This window comes from Thermobia domestica, chromosome 15, assembly GCF_964235325.1.
Source record: "Thermobia domestica chromosome 15, izTheDome1.hap1.1, whole genome shotgun sequence".
NCBI classification, from domain to species: Eukaryota; Metazoa; Arthropoda; class Insecta; order Zygentoma; family Lepismatidae; genus Thermobia; species Thermobia domestica.
Genome location: NC_137468.1, coordinates 108,141,797 through 108,157,549, shown reverse-complemented (window position 1 = coordinate 108,157,549; position 15,753 = coordinate 108,141,797). Strand labels below are relative to the sequence as shown.

The window sequence follows — 15,753 nt, the reverse complement described above, 5'->3', positions numbered from 1 at the left end:
AAATGGTACTGCTAATCGGTATGTTCAAGGAAATATAGTTCGTGTGTTTCTTTTTATGTGGATGCAAAAGTTATTTTATTGTAGGTTTTGCTGATCTTTCAGAGGATTTCATTCGAGTTTCAATGCTTTTTTTGAAGCTGTTAATGCATTATAAGGGATCCTATTGTGATTCTATTATAATTATGAAATCTGTAAATATTTGGAGCTAGATCGGACAAAAGATCCCTAAATTTGCTCATAACTTAACAATGAACAACTGTGATCGAAATGAGTGATTTCTGACAAATCGCTCCGCTGACAAATTGCTCCCTGGACAATTCCACAATCCAAACATCTCAATGTGTTACTAACGAAGAAAGAAGAAAAACATATTTCAATTCTTATTCTTACTTTTGAAATTACAACTTTTGAGTTGAATTTCCACTCGTTTCAAATACTACCTGGAATGTCCATAGCATAAGTCTCTGAGATGTACACCCAGCCACAGAAGTATCTCCCCCCTAAGTACTCTAATTCCATTACTTGGGGTCCAGGTCTTTTGCAGTTGTGAGAACGCCTAGACAGATGCAACCCAACTTACACGTAACTTTTATTGGCACTGATAGCAGTTAGTAGCCCTGATCCAGGTTTTTATCCAGGTAAAATTGTAAAGTAGGTGACTAACGAAACAGTTCTCCATTCTAAGATGAATCTCTATGGTTCGGATCGTGTTTTCCAAAGAACACCATATATTTATCTTAATATTGCTGTGTATGTAATGTATTATTTCTTTATATTCTGTATGTTTAGAGAAATAAAAATACTGACCACGCTGAATCAGAAAATGCTTGAAAGTAGCTGAAAATATCAAATCTAGAACAACTGCTGGAAATAAGTTAGTAAATGATTGCCTTCATTGAGAGACCTTCTCCAATTCTCCTCATTCCAACGTCTTTTTCTTTCTGGAGGAGAGAAGATCTTTCTTGTCACATTGAGTATGTATTGAAATTCAAATTGAAACATTTGAAAAATTTTCAACCTAGCCGGGATTCGAACCCGGGCCCGCCGAACAGTAGTTCAATACGCTAACCACTTTTTTTAACGGTCAGGTTTATTGCGATAAATTACATTACATATATGTATATATAATAAGAATAAAAGAGTAATCACAAATTACAAAAAGGATACCACTGCAATACAATTGAAAATCAATCACATGAAGTATACACACAAACACACACACGAAAAAAATTAGTAAACAGCAGTCGGGTAGTGGGCAAAATGACACAAGCGTAGATCTGAAGGCATTGTTTTTAGCTAGGTATAGAGCACTGTAGTCTAAAAATGTACATGGCTTGTGTCACCAGCTCATTTTCGGTAAGTAGGATAGCCGCTGTGTGAATAGTTAACCACACTATGATATTGTGTTTAGGACGTGGGAAGTATTTGAAATCAGGCAAAAGAAAAAACGGCTCACTGTTAATAATCTGTTGATCAACACGAAGTATTCGTGCTATAATATGTGTATAGCTACGCCACAAATGCTGGATGAACGGACATGTTTGCAAGCGATGGATGAGTGTGTCAGCTTGTCCACATCGGATACATTGAGCATCTGGTCGAAAACCGATTTCCCATGCTCGATGGTTAGTAAGAAATACATTATGCACTAACCTATACCATAACTCTCTCATTCCAGGGGGTAAAAAAGAGCAATTAATATTATGCCAAATTTGCGCCCAAGAACAATTGGGATGGTGAGTAACACATTTAGGGGGGTATATAGATAATTTGCATAATAAGTATACAATTTCTTCACAGTCATATCTTCAATAGCTGTGTAACTGATAAGAGCATACGAAATGTCTAGAATGACGGTGCGTAGGTAATGGTAAGGTTGGGACCAGTTCAGAATAGAAACAGGTGAACTGAGAGTCGCGTGCCGAAGGCAACGCATGATATGGCACGCGGAGAAAGACTCAAAAAAGTAAGTTAACAGCTGACACGTGCGGTGCAGTAGTAGACAACGGCCTTGAAGAGCCACGTCTTTAATACCTAACCCTCCTACTTGCTTGGTCGTACACACAGTTCGACGATGTACTCGCAGTGTCGATTGATACCACAAAAAGGCAAACAGATGTTTGTTAAGTGTGTTGGCGTCTGAGACAGAAAGCTGAAAAATCTGCATTATATAATACAATAGACTGAAGGCAAAATATTTAAGAAGGTCGCTCGCTCATGTAATGTAAGATTGCGAGCTTTGTGTTTATAAAGCAAGTTAATGACCTTAGGAACAGCCGCTCCATATGTTGCCTGAATAGATGGTTTTATATTGTTATGCCAAGTAATCCCGAGAAATTTATGAGTGATAACGACAAGAAAGGGGGAGACAAAAGGGCAAGAAGACGTATCATTCAAAACAAGTAATTTCGTTTTCGTGGGATATAATTCCGCACCGGACAGTTGACTAAATATCTGAAGATTATTAAGGATAGTATCTAAATCGCGCTGGGAGCGAAAGAGAAAGCAAATATCATCTATGAAACTCTGAACTTTAATAGTAGCCGGAGGAACACAGAATCCCGTCATTTCATTCCGGATCTTATGCAGAACCGGCATAACGGCAATGCTGTAAAGCACGGGGGACAAGGGACAGCCCTGAATAAGCCCCCGGTTAATTGGAAAGACCCACGTTAAGGCTCCGTTCAGTTTAATTTGGGCAGTACGCTGGGAGTATAACGTCTTAACCATATTTAAATATACTGGCCCGAAATGAAGCCTCTCAAGAACTGTCAATAAGTACTGATGGCTTAGTTTATCGAAGGCCTGAGAAAAATCAGTACTCAAAAGCGCTGCATTTAATTTCGGACGACTTTCAAAATAAGCGATCGTGTCCCTAATATTTGATAAAGCCAGATATGTAGGATGCTGCTGATCGTGACCAAATTGTTCCGGTAACAGAATGGAACTTAAAGTATTACGTAACCGAGCTGCTAGAACTTTTGCGAGAATATTACAATCACAACATGCGAGACTGATAGGTCTAAAATGGTTGATGCGTGTGCTCTTGGGCTGCTTAGGAATGATCACTATAATACTGTGCGTAAATGTTTTGCCGTCTTGTAAATTAGAACGAAAGGCATTAAAAAGTTCAGTAAAAAAAGGAATGAAAAGATCTGGGAATGTCTGGTAAAATTCGTAAGGTAGGGAGTCAATGCCACTAGATTTATTCTTTATTGCCTGGTGGATGGCATGCTGAATTTCTGCTCCAGTAAAGGGAGCATCAAGCTCTGCTTGAAGTGCAACTGGGAGAGGGTTCAAGGTGTCGAAAACACCGTCATTACTAGTTGGAACATCATGGTTGCGATATAAATCAGCAAAATAGAGCACAAAGTATGGAATAATATTAGTTCCTTCATATAAAACACCTTTATCATCCAGTATATTATGAATAATCTGTTGCTTGCCTCTGCGACGTTCAGCACTGGTATGTACAAGACTCGGAGGCTCAGTGGGTGACATTGATAAGATTTTGCTGCGAACATTAATACCGTGGAGTCTTTTGCGGTGTAATGTTAACAAGAAAGCCTTTATCTGTTTAATTTGTGGAAGTACAGGTTCACCGTTAAGGAATGCCGTATGATAGTCGCGTAGAAGCTGAGAGTAGTAATTTTATTGTTCATGGAATCGCTGTGACCGTTCTCTGCTGTATCTTTACAGATTTGTTTCAAAGCGGGTTTGCCCCGTTGTTCCCCACCATTGGATAATATTGTTCCGTCGCAAAAGTTGATTAATTTCTCTCCAGCGTTGGCGTAGCAACTGCTGGAATTCTGGCTCAGAAAGGATGCCGGTATTGAGGTGCCATAAGCTATTATGGTTCAGAAGCTTTTGAAGCGGTAACTGGATAGTCATAACTAGCCCCATGTGATCCGAAAAACAAAAAGGAATCCTTTCCACAAATTGCACATGTGGAAGTAATGACCGTGAGATATAAAAAGAATCGAGGCGTGAAGATCCAGTGGCGTAGAAAAAAGTGTGTCCAGGATTGTGGGGATGAAAATGACGCCAGACATCACATAAATTAAATTGGTTAATCACCTGTAATAAAGTAGGGCAGAAGTTCGAAGTAGAAGTGAAATCTTTAGCGGAAACTATACTGTTATGATCTCCACCCCATATAATCAAACGAGAACTGTCATGTAAGGTGGAGGCTACCTCGGAATTAAAGAAATTATGACGTTCGCGCCGTCTGTGTGAACCTGCAGGGGCATACGAGTTACAAACACATTGGACACATTTCCAGTAATAATCCGGCCGGTGGGATGTTTGTATAAGTGTTCAAATTCTAAATCATTACGAAATATAAGTGCAGTACCCGTGCCGTTAACAGTTTCGTTAGAAAAAAAAAGGTGTGCTGATAGAGGCCTTGAAGGCCGGTGAAGGTCACTTCCTGAGCAAACAGTATATCAAGAGAATAACATTTAATGAAATCCAAAACAGCACTTTGCTTGGTAGGAGATGTTAGACCATTAAAATTGACCGTTCCTATTTTAAAGGAGTACATTAAGAGCTACAAGGAAAGACTCGGTGTGGAGGAAAAGGCACACACAAAAAATCGGAAGGCCCAAGGAAAGCAGCAAAAAGATGCAATATTAACAAAAACAAAAATCCCAAAGAGACCACTAGCATATTCTCACTGCGTAGCGGGTCTGTCCAAAGTCTCGGGAACAACCTCCCCATCATTACATGTAGTAGCATCTAATTGAGACATCTGTCGTAATCTAGTGCGGGTTAATCTACTGGTCGAATCATAGGTCTTCCCGGTCACTTTCAGAACTTTCCCAGTATTCACCTCGTGACTGGAACGTTTCTTCTTTTTCAGTTGTTCACTAATAGGAGGTTCAGGAATGTCATCAACACTGGATGTAGGCGTAACTGGGGAACCACTACCAGTCGAGTCGAGCACATCGGAGAGAGGAGGCACCGTGTCAAGGAAATCACTAACAACAGGTTCAGGCCGAGTAGTTGCTGAAGTATCGAAAGTCATTGGCTGGGGTCCGGGACACTCAGTCTTATCAGATAAGTCACCTACCTTATTTGCTTCGGGGTTAACCTCAGGAAGAATTTGGCTGGCCATACCCTCGTCATGAACGGGACCAGTGAGGATGGTCACTTGGTCGGAACACAGAAGCTGCCTCGTAGGGAGCTGGGGGGGGTAGAGTCATTCAGAGTTGTCGTCATGGTACTAGTAGCGGGCCCGCTTTTTGTCGGCAAAACCGGAAACACACTATAGTTGTGAATAGCAGGCGCATCCTTCAGTTGTAGGATTGGTCGAGCAATTCGGCTACCCAAAGTAGAAATTCCAGAAGGATCACTGGACCGATGATCTAAACGGGCGCTAAAAGTTCGGCGATCACACTGGGACACCAAATGCATTTCACTGTCACATCTCGCACAAGTTTTTGTCTGTCCGGGATACGTCACCCAACAACGAAGAGAACTGAGAGTAATATAGGAAGGGATATTTTAAAAAAAATCATTTTCACTACTTTGCGGCCAGTACGTACTTTATAATAATGACCATCAGTATAAAGTTCGTCACTAACACTAAGAATTTCACCATAAACTTGAAGCACTTGTTTCACTTGGTTATCAGAAATTTCCATAGGTACCGCGTGGATACGTACCAATTTAATTGTATGAGAAGCCGAGTCAAGCGGAAGGTTGTAAGTACGTTACTTTATACGTTACTTTATTGTCAAATTTAGTAATGATCTGTTCACATAGCTGTTGACTAATTAATTTGATATATAGAAGTTTACGTGGAAAGTCTAGTTCAATACTTACTACTGCATCTTGTGCAAGTTCAAAAGTGGTTCGTATCCACTCATGGAGCGAAATCGAATTGGGGACTTTGGAGACAGTTTGAAAACTAATGCGAAGAGTGTTAAGCCTAATATTGGCCATCGTAATGTCTTATCTTGTACTTCACTTACTAAAACGGGGAGAAATCACCCAAATCAAGTGGTAAGCTCACTCTGCTGAAGTCCAAAAGCACAGCAAAAACTCGCCCCCCCCCAAAAAAAAAAAAAACTATCACCACTGGCAAAATCAGCACCAAGGCGCGAGCAACACAGGACGTGTTGCCTCGACGAAAACTCAGGCGCAACTGTAACCACTCACCTACCGCGTCACTTAATCTTTTATCTAAACTTTTAGCTAGTTAAAATCGTTGCATGTAAGACTATACAAACTACTAATGCTCGTATGAGAAGACGTTCCTTATGAGTGTCACAATGACTTACTCGGGATTTCCTTCTTTAACTCAAAAGCAAGTTGTATAGACTTTCGTCAATGAGGAAAATATCACGAAACGTTCTTCAAGTTGAGGCTACCTCATCGTTTTTAACATCTCCCGATTTACATTACTACTATTTTTCCTCATCGTAACTTCTAATTTCCAAAGAAGAAGAGCCGCCAGCATTTACGCCGATCCCAAGAATTTCAGTATTCGCGCGTTACCCTAGCTAGCTGTTTGTAGTTGGTCATGTAAAATGTACAGAAAAATTTGAGCAAGAGAACAGAACCTAATCAACCCCTGCGTGGCTTTTAACCCCTTCCTACTACTACTACTACTACTACTACTACTACTACTACTACTGCTACTGCTACTACTACTACTACTACTACTTATACTTATGTCGAGAACAGAACCCAACCAATCCCTGCGGGGCTTCTAACCCATTCCTACTACTACTACTACTACTACTACTACTACTACTACTAGTACTTATACTTATGTCGAGAACAGAACCCAACCAAACCCTGCGGGGCTTCTAACCCATTCCTACTACTACTACCGCTACTACTACTACTACTACTACTGTTGCTGCTGCTACTACTACTACTACTACTACTGGGAGGGGCCGCGGTGGCTCAGTGATGGAGCGTTCACCTCTGGTGCTTGGGATCCCGGGTTCGATCCCAGCTCCCGCCAAGTGAACTTTGTGGTGGACAAGCACCGTGTGCGTGGGTTTCCTCGGGATTCTCCCGTTTACTCCCACTTTCTACATTCCACCATTCATCCAATACTCATCACCGTCTCTTTTAGCCTAACCGGCATAAGCGTGAGACGTAAAACTCAAAGATTTCATTTCATTTTTACTACTACTACTATTTATACATATGTCGAGAACAGAACCCAACCAACCGCTGCGGGGCTTCTAACCCGTTCCTACTACTACTACTTATACTAAACTACCTTACCCTATACTAAACATTACAATGCTTAACTTACCTCACATTGTAAGTGGGTATAATCTACCGACCTCCACAAGGCTATACTCACTGATTTCGCATCCGCCACAAACTGGAATACGCAGAAGAATCCCGTGTGCAATTTTCGATGTCAATTTACCACGCCTACTCGTCACAATAAATAGTTCTCGAATGTTCTTTTTTACTTAACACACTTCGGATTAATACACTGATAAGCTCGATCAATGGCCACATATATATACGACAAGGCCACTCCAAGTACTGAATACACTTTAAAAATCATTTTAATGAAATAAGGATCTCATACTTCACAACACGCACTTCCATTTAATATTTAAAAATTCAAGGAAAAGTAATCAATGCATTATAATTTTCTGCATGAAGCAACGAACTACTTACCAGTTTAAGTGTTCCACCACACTCCAGGAATGTAACTTCCGCTACATGCGCACACACACACCCACTACAATGTAAACAATCAACATGGCTTCCAGCCGTCAAATTTTATTACGCAAGACCTTTTGTAATATTTAAATTAAATTTTAAGCTACTTGTAGATAATATGCAATCTTCGTTACGAGCCATATTAAATTGACAACATATCTACATAAAAATAAAGCAGAAAGTGCACTTCTACCTAGTCGGAAAGTACTACACCAGCGTCGTAATATATAGGGGAGAGCGGGGCTGGTTGGCGAACTTTTCATTCTTTATTTCTTTATGAGCAGATGGTGCACTGTATTGCAATGTAATGAATGTGTACGGACAGACCAATGTTTCCTCTAATAAACTCAATTTTTGTTATTGTTTTCTTGCTTACAGTTTTCGAGAAATAAATTTTTCTTTCTTTTAAAATGGAGTATGCCAGCCGGCCCCTAGTAAGGGACTGGTTGGCTGATATTGTGGGGCTAGTTGGCACACTTTTTAAATATAGCAAAACACAAACAAACATTGGATTTATTAGAAATAAACGTTATTTTTCTAAATTCTATTACATATTTTACAGTGAAGTAGGTTGTTTGAAGTTTGAAATGACTTTTATTTACAACATTTAAAAGAATCAGCATTATGAAATATGAAAACTTCTTTCTTTTATTCTAGCTTGGTTGTCATGACATTGAAAGCTACAAGATTAGCAAACCACATTAGTTTTAATATGATTTGGTGTAGGTTAATTCTTCATATTATTTCAAAATGTAATTAAAATAATTGAACTATCAAGAAACGTAGTTCATTTCCCGCTGTTCACAAAATAGCTAAGAGAAACTAAGATATGTTTTAGCTGAATTATCGAGAAATGCAGTTTATTTTCTACTTTCCACAAAGAAAGAAAAAGCAATAGCTAGGCCTCTATTTTTGTAACAAAAGAGCACATACAAAATATTCTTGATCCTGAGAATTAGGCCTATTCAGAAAATTCAGAGTCCAGCATACAGTCTTATCTCGATTTCTAAATTTTGACAATAATCCAATACGTGCATGCTATTCTCTAACATTGAAATAAAAGATTGGTAGAACTGTAAACAACATAACAATAAAACAAACAATATAACAATAAAAGTAAAATAAAACAAAATTCCACACGGGGTTGTTTGGCGCACTTGCCAACGAACCCCAAATGCTATACGCCAACTAACCCCAAGCCCATGTTGTGCAACAAAGTCGTAATTACTCATCAATTGTTTGGCATTTACGTTTTATTGTTTAAATATCCATAAAAACAAAGTTCAGATCTAATTAATGCTATATTACTTACCTCTGTACTCCAAGTAGTGACGATTCTGTGATGTTGTAACGGAGAACTGAAAAAAATACTTCAGAGTGACAAAAACACTCTTTATCTAATAGACGCCATAATCCGCAAGTTACAAATCCCATACGAAGGTGGCAGCTGCATCCATAGATCGCTCTTTTATGACAGCAGCAACAGCTCATTATGTTAGTTAATGAAGTAGTTACGTATATGCAGTTCGTCAACTAGCCCCGGTCTCCCCTAACCAACAGTCTTTCATATATGCGAACATGATTTATAAGGGTGGGGTAGAGAGGACGGACGTTCTAGAAATTGCTGAAACTCCCCACTAGGTGTAGTGACAGATACAAAAGGTGATCTGTTTCTTTATTTGAGTTTCTGTATTTTTATCCATTTTCTTTCCTTTTCAGATTAAGCAAGTAAGTTATGGACGATACAACGATGTTTTTTATGCCTATGATAGCTTCGTCAAAAATAACGAGTCTATAGAGGCAGTTCAGCGTAAGTTTAGCTGCCATTTCAATATCCGCTGTTCCCGCTCGTAATACTAACCTACGTTGAGTTAAAGCACTCTGTGCATGAGGTACATTAATGAACAAAATATTGCCAGTGGCTATACGAACGTCACGTATCCCCGAAAATGTAGAAAGAATCAGACAAAATATGCTGCGCAGTCTATATCCATCAGCTTGGGGTCATCCGTCTCAATTTGGCTTCAGTATTCATTCGGTCAGGAGTATTTTACAATCAGATTGCATTTCCACCCATACAAATTGGCCGTTGTGCAACAATTGAATCCGGGGATTACACACAGCAGTTGAACTGCGAACATGAGATAGAAGCTTTTTTTTTAAACCAAAATGACAACTTTCATTTATTCGTGAGTAATGTAACTAATTTTAATGTAAATAGTATTGTGAATCATTAGAACTGACTATATTGGACTTCTTAAAATCCCAAAGAATTACATGAAAGACTGCTGCACGGCCCTAAAATGACGGTTTATTGTGCTATAGGCAAAACTGCTGTGATCGGTCTTTACTTTTTCGACGATGATAGTGGAAATGCTGTTGCCACAAACTAGGAGCACTATATTGAGATGATCAACAACTTATTCTTATCTAAATTACGACGAGAATGTATTCCCATTCGTCGTGTGTTGTTTCAACAGCTCACACAGCTAGAGCACCAACGGCTGTTCTTCGTTCCGTCCTCTCTTTCCTGGTCACCTTATTTCCAAATTTGAGAACATTCATTGGTCTCCTCGGTCCCCTGACCTGTATAAGTGTGGTTATTTCTTGTAGAGTTATTTCAAGGCACGTGTAACAAGCAAAGACGACCGTACATTGGAAGATCTGAAGGAAATTACTCGCGTGGAGAACGCCCCATTCGACAGAGCTGTGTTGGAAAGAGTGGATGCCAGCTTCGAAGAACTATTCAGACATGCATCAGTGATACGGACACCACATGACAGATGTTTTCCACAATTGATTTTGTAAAATGCTGTTTCAATACAAACTCGAATCTTTCAACAGATTTTATTTTAGATAAAAAATATAAACAATTTTATGATTTTAAAAAGTCTGAACTTTCTGCCCACCTTGTGGAAGTGTATGATAGATTAACGAATTCACGAGTGGTGTATATGCAAAATCATTGCCTCTTGTTCCTTGTCACCATTGCCTTTATCAAAACAAGATTTCTCAACTTCTTATTCTGTCTGGTTTACTGATAACAGGAGAAGCAAACTATGACGTCACACAAGGAGGCTACTCCTTATCTCGAAGAGGGGAAGTGGAGTAAGGGTAATCTGTGAGCTTATGTCAGGGTTGCCAAGACCCAAACCATCAAACTGGCAAATCACTTTATTGTTCCTCGTCTTGTTTCACGTTGCATGTATACAATTAGTAGACTAAAGAAGAAGTAGAGAAACACATAAATGACAATAATAAAGGAAATAGTGGAACAAACATACTCATGTCCAAAATGAGGCGAAACTTAAATCCACGGGTGAAGCGATTTGTGCTAACCTAACACTTCAAGTGAACATAACATCCAGGGTACCACTGCTGATTTCAGATTTTCCTCGAGCAGAGAAACTTTCAACACACGAGGGGTGAAAGTACGTGTGTTCCTGTTCCGCAAAATCCTGTTTCGTAGAATGAGAGATTTTAATTTTTAATTAAGTTTGTGGAAAGCCTGTACTGTACCAGAAGTACACCGATATTTGTATTACATGTTGAGAAATTGATTCCATCATAATATTATTATCACATATACAAATTATAAGTAACAAACAAATTATTTCATAAATTATTGAGAAAGTCAAGATGGCTGATTTATCAGCACACTGTAAAATGAAAGGAACGAGAAGATAGTGATGGACGGTACTTTTAAAATTTGTCCACGTCTATATTCATAGTTATATACATTGTACGGAAAGTATTTTGAACATTTTTTCCACTCCCCTTCTGCTTATTGCAAACCAAAAGTCAGTCATTGTACACACCCACGTTTCAGCACATCAAGATAAAAGCTGAAGATTGTTGCTTCCAGTTTCGTGTGCAAGAACTTATGACTGGCTTTGAACAAGCAGCAATAACCATTCCAGCAAGCGACATTTCGCATTTGTGTGTTTCATTTTACCCAATCTATATGGAGAAAGGTACAAGATATTGGGTTGGCTCAATTTTACAAGGCTGATAATGATATGAGGAAATAGGTTAGGAGAGCAGATGCACTTCCACTTGTTCCTCTTGAAGACATTCCTGATGCATTTCCATATATAGAAGACGATGCACCCCGACATTCCGGAAGCACAGGCTTTCCTAGACTACTTGGTGGACACTTACGTTGACGAACGAAATGCAACCTTCCACAGGAAATACAATATTATCTGAAAGTTTACTTTTTTATTGGATTGTCACTTGATCCTTATGTTGTACTAATTAATTTTATTATTGTGTCAGGACAATAAGAAATAAATTTGATAAGAATAGTGAAAAAAGCACAAACAATGCCGAGGAGCATTTTAAGTTTAGTAGAAAGTAGACATAAATCATCCCTATATATACAGATTCATTCAACTTTTGAAGCAAGAACAGTCCGGGAATGCGACTGCTGGAAACAGGCAATTTAACTTTGCGGAGAAGATTGTGGAGACATTTAGACAGTCGTACTCGGGTTTTTAAGAGTAGGTTTAGATGCGGCGAGGTTTGCCTTGTTCCGTACTTTAATGCAGTATCTTATTGCATTCATTTGGATAGTTGAAATTACAATCCAATTAAGACAAGATGGTATTAAGAGTCGCACCTCTATACTTAATTTATTAGGGTTAATGCCATTATTGTTAAATGCAAATGGTGCTTTTATTTATGTGTCGGATTGTAATTTGTTCTTGTTACAGTAAATCACGATTGCATTTGTGCAACAAAGTTCTATTGCGAGCCGCACCTCTTTAGATTTATGTAGGTATTTTGTTCCTTTCGCCAAATATTTCTGATATTGAGGTGCCACCAAAACTTCTCATGCGATTCTGCGAAACAGGAATGAGTAAACTTGGCAACGTTGCAAACTAATAACACACTCTGCAAAACAGGAAATAGCAGTGCGAAAATACCGGTAAATCCATGTTGAGGGCAGATCGGAGATATCCTCTGAAGAGACTATCTACAAGACCATCTCTGAAATCACCTACTGTAAAGCCTTTTTGATTCCCAGTACTTCTGTCATTCTTAATTTTGTTGTGTGAATTCAGGTGTAGCGCTTTACTATAGAGTAGGGTCGGGTAGTATCGGACACTTAAGAGTGTTTCAAAATACAGGGTGAGCACAGAAACAGTACCTGATTTTAAAGTGCCATATAATTAACATTTAATTGAATATTTACATGAAATTTTGTACAGAGCTCAGTAAACTCAAAGTATTTTCCCATCTATCTTTTCAGAATCCTAGTTCTGACCAGGGCAGCTAGAGGGCAGTAACATCGAAAATGGCGTTCACCCCACAGCAACGAAGCTGGTGCGTTTTACAATTTGCCCACATATATAATTTACGGTTTTCCTGTATTATAACCGTTAAACAAATGAAATGCGGTTTCCGCCACCGAAGAAGAAAATGTGGGTGAAACTTGAACGTAGTTGAGAACAAATTCGTCATTGCAAAGAATATTCTTTAAAATTTGTAAAGTTTACATTGTTTCTGATGGCATGATAAATACAAAACGCAATGGATGCATCAAAGGGTGTTATATACAAATATAATGTGTTAAGACAGCCTTTGTTGATCATTTTTGGAACAACGTATTCTACAGTGACATAGTTGATATGTAATAAGTAATTACATGAATTGGATATAGGAAAATAAATACACAAAACTTGGGTGTATCCCATTGTCAATATAGTGACAATAAAGCACTAATTTTCTTAAACTTTAAGTCAATTGCGCAACCTCTAAATATTGAGCTATTGATTTGAAATTTTGCATGTATTATTTATTTGGAAAGGAGGACAAAATTTAGGGGGTGCCACAGTAAAATTTCATACTTTCGAAATTTTGGACCACCCTAATATATTGTATTTCTAGTTAATTGTTTGAGCAATTTCTTTATGGTATGTCCTTCTAAATATCCAGTATGTTATAAACCTAGCTGTTTTCTGATTTTATAAGTTATTCTATTTTCCACACATTTTTAGTTATTAATATCATTTTATTTCTTTCAGGTTCACGGACATACTAGACGCTATAGTTGTATCAAAGGTAACGAAACGATCCCAGTAAATATCTTGTTAAAATCTTATTCCTATATTGAAATATCATTCGATTTATTTTAATTTCTTATATTTATATAGGCTTATTTCCTCTTAATTCTTATTAATATATTTTCTTTATTGTTTCTTTTACTATCTTTTCATTACGTAACTTCTTATATTTATTTTGACAAAAGTGCAGTTTGAGCACAACGTTCATAGGAACTTATTACGAATCAAACCTAATTTAACCTAGCCTAGCCTAAACTAACCTGGACAGGTTTACTTTTGGCGTACTACTAGAAAGAATTGTTGAAAAATTATAATTCTTTCACTATTTTCCTTCTTATTCTCTCATAAAAAGTTTTCACTTTCTACAGAAGTAATTGTTGAAAAATTACAATTATTTTATGATTTGCATTTAAATATGGCTTCCGGTTGTATAGCATAAAACTACAATGCAAAAAACAGAACCCAACCTGTGGCAGGCAGTCACTAAAAAGCACGAATGCTATCCGACCGAGCCACGGCAGGGCGAAGTCGGTGGGCCCGCGCGATAGCACGGGAGTGCTATCGAAGCGAGGGAGCTCGTCAGCGATGGTGTTTGCGCACAAGCGAGGGTAGCGGAAAAGAGTTGGTTTTGGAGATGATACGAGTTTCAGTAGCATTTGTCATAGTTTCATACTAGTAATGCTCCACTTGTAAACATAAAATACAGGTTCTGTATACTGTATAGAAATATGCCGGCGATCGAAAATAGCATCTAACAGATCAGTCTTTCATATACACTCAGTTATTTTATTCGTCGTAAAGCATTTGTAATCATTTTACACTAGTAACCCTACACTTGTAAACCTAAAATACAGCTGTATTACTTTATATTTAATGCTGTCGCCTGCGGAAATTTGTTCCTGATAAACATGTCTTCCCATGTAAAGTATTGAATTTTACTTGTAAACCTTCCAAAACATGGTGCACCAAACCTACACCTGCACCACCTAACTTAACCGAGCGGTCTGTACCTATCACGTACAAGTAACAGATTCTATTTCTTCTCCAATGCTATATTCTGTGACAAAACCTGCTCAAAGTGCATTTTTATTCATATTTTTTCTCACCATATTAATTGTTACATGATATTTTCAGAGAATCGAAATCAACGTTTTTGTACCAAGTGTTACGTACTTAATTCACAAGTCATAATAACATCTTTCTGATGATAAATATCTATTCTGCAGCATAGCTCTATGTGATATACCGTACCGGATGAATGTACTTTTCTTGAAGTGTCAAAACAGCTGAGAATAAATTGTCAAATCATTACTCCATTTGTGAACACATCATTCCAATATATGAATGTACTGCGAATTTATGAATCCGTTATCAGAGTGGCTTATATAAATTTAAGTTCGACGTAAATATTCAATAAATATAAGGAATTTTGAATTGTTTTGCTAATCGTTAATTACGTAAATTTTGTCATAATATATATCAAGATTGTATATAATCAATATTGGAACAGGAAACATCGGGAAGATTAGCTTCCCGAGCAAAGATTACTGAGCTCATAGCTATGGTCTTTTACTTACCACCTTCAAAATAATAACTCATTTCATATGTTAGTTATAATGTTATCTGTTAATGCCTCTTCTTCAGTAATGATTTTACTCTAGTATCTCGCAGATATAAAACATAATAGCTGAAAATTCTTCAAAATTACATCACCTACCTTTGCTTCTAACTTATTTCGCCCTTCTCTCTCTCTCTCTCTCAATGTTTCGATGCTCCAAGAACTCGTCCACTGAGCAAGCCAGTCGGTAAAATGGGGATCTATACTTGTACAGATGAATGGTCCAGGATGAATCCGGGAACGAAATAAGTAACACAATCGAAGCAATCATTTCATTGGAACACTAACTATGTCGAAGACACAATATACTACAAGCTGCTATGAATAACAAGAGCACTGCACTGTTGTTCACTTTGACACCATTAC

General features: G+C 38.0%; 1 long non-coding RNA gene across 1 annotated transcript in view; it reads left to right on the top strand.

The window, feature by feature from the left end:
- The window catches only part of LOC145671890 (uncharacterized), a 152,671-nt gene that overhangs the window by 97,748 nt on the left and 39,170 nt on the right, over positions 1–15,753 (top strand). The window contains exon 2 of the long non-coding RNA XR_014128556.1: positions 13,731–13,767. This is a non-coding gene — a long non-coding RNA (uncharacterized LOC145671890). The remainder of the gene's footprint in view (positions 1–13,730; positions 13,768–15,753) is intronic.